Source organism: Athene cunicularia (genome assembly GCF_003259725.1).
Source record: "Athene cunicularia isolate RWA chromosome 3 unlocalized genomic scaffold, athCun1 chr3_part1, whole genome shotgun sequence".
Taxonomy (NCBI): Eukaryota; Metazoa; Chordata; class Aves; order Strigiformes; family Strigidae; genus Athene; species Athene cunicularia.
In genome coordinates this window covers 111422078-111424394 of record NW_020799097.1, presented here as the reverse complement: position 1 = coordinate 111424394, position 2317 = coordinate 111422078, and positions in this window count along the sequence as shown.

Genomic DNA, 2317 nt, shown 5'->3' with positions numbered 1-2317 from the left:
CCGGGGTGCTGGTGGGCTGGCAGGCCGCCCGTGCCCGCCGCCGCTTCCTCCGCTGGCGCCAGCGCCGCCTCCAGCGCCGCCTCGCCGCCGCCCAGGAGCAGCTAGAGGCGGCCTGAAGCCCGGGAGAGGGAGGCCTCGGTGCGTCCCTCGCGGCCGGCCTCCCCTCCCTGCCCTCGCGTCGGCTTCGGGAAGGGCGACGCGAGCCTCCGGTTGCCTCCTCCTGCCTCCTCCTGCAGCTTCGCCTCGGCGTGAGCAGAAGCGGATCCGCCCTGCGCTGCTGTCAGAGCTGGTGGAAATGGCGTTGAAGCACCGCTGGAAAAGGACGGCATCCGTGGAATACCGGCGGCTCTCTTTTGTTCCTTGGACGACAAGATCCCAGGCTGCAATCAGACTAACCTCACAAAATCCTGAGGGTACAGGAACAACGACACCAAATGTATTTCCCTATTTCAAAGGGTTGGCTGTGTTTGTCTCGCTCTAAGTCTACATATGCTGCTCTGCCCTTTGCTAGGAAGTGCTGCCAGTACATTAAACTATCAGAAATCATGACACGATGTTCCTAGATGTGCTTATTTCTTGGATAAGTGAAAACATACCTTACAGGCGCTTGTAACAAGCGACGAATCTCTTTATGAAAGTACACGTGATAAAAAACAGCGGGGACAATTAAGTGGTGAAATAGCTGCACGCTTCGGCAGGGTGAATGAGCAAATTAAATGGAGGAGGCTTGTGCTTTGGACTCTGAATTTCTTCTTTGAATCCCCTTTGGGCAAGGGATTGTGGAGATAGCTGTAGCACATTCTGTCTTCCCCTCCCATCACTGGCAAATTCCAGAAGAATATTCTTTGAGTCTGATAAAGGGGTGTGCTCCTGTTTTCTGCTGGAGGATTTACTGCACACTGTGCAGCCTGCTGGTTTTCAACGGTATTACAGAACTGTCAAAGTTTTAAAATTTCTCGGGAAAAAGCCCAAAATTGTCCAGCAACCCTTAAGATCATGAAATGCTGATCTGATAGTCCTGGGGCTTTTTAGCAGCAACAAGGTTTCAAACCTTTGGAAGTTCCTCCAGTGCAAACACTGGGCTGTGCAGTATTGAGCGCTCACGTTCAGCAGAGCAGCAGTTCACTGGAGCGCATGGTTCAAACTCATCTCAGGCTGAGTTGCACTTACATTCCCAGCAAAGCATCGACACCTTTTCACGGTGTGCTTTTTGATGGTTTTAACCTGGAGACCAGCAGGCTGTTAGAAGCAGGGGTTTCAGTACAGCAGCCAATGCCATGCTGTGGCCTTGCCTGTGTACCGTACAGGTGACATTTGTCAGGGCGGGGGCAGCGGTTACCAATAAGTGTGAAGGGTGTGCTCATGCATTTTCCAGCAAAAGTTAGAAGCCTCAGGGGTTGCCCTGGGGAGGGCAGGGGCAGGATTACCCACGGGGTGGCCACGGGCTGACTGTCTGCCAGTGCCCACGCTGTCACCGAAAACCGGGATAAAAATAACTTATCGACACCAATTTGATGCAGATAAGCAGACACTTCTTTATTGACGGTCGGAAGTGTAGGGGAGTGTTCTCACCAACAACATGTACCACGCACCAGAATCATACACCTTATATAGAATTTACTCATACATATTCATTATGTATTCATACATAAACATACAATTTCCAAGAAATCATTAACATACTCTCCTCCTATTTCCAATTCTGCACAGTAAAGGTTAGAAATGTCTAGAAATGGGTCTGGGGTGTGATGTGAGTAGGTGGTCCATGAGTTGGTGGTCGCAATCTCCCCCTGCCGGAATTACCTTTTGCTAAAGGACACAGTTTTCTTGGCAGGTACTTGCAAGCTGTTGTGGTCACTTCCCTCAGTTCCCATTAATCCTGGACCTTCACAACTACTTGCATTCTTCTAGTCCTATGTATGTATTATAAATCAGTTTACAAACCATCTTGTGTTTTGTTACCTAGGTTCTAGCCGTTCCTACTAAACAATTATGACCAATCCCTTCGGCCTTGGCAGGGGGCTGTACAGGGGATTTTAGAGTAGCAGTCGGTTGCTAGATTCAAAATGCAATAAATGTAAAATGATTTTTACTAAAATATCTCTTAATTCTATACTAAATCAAACACAATTTAATTTCAGTTGATGACAAAATCAGTAACAACACCGGGCCCTGCGACTCCCTGGCTGGGGGTGGGGGCGGCCCTTCTGGCTTCGACCTGCAGCCCCAAGTGGGGTACGGCAGGGCAGCCCCCGCAATGGAGGCCGCGCAGCCCCCGCCATTTCCCGCCTCACGCTCCCGGCGTGCCGCACGCCCC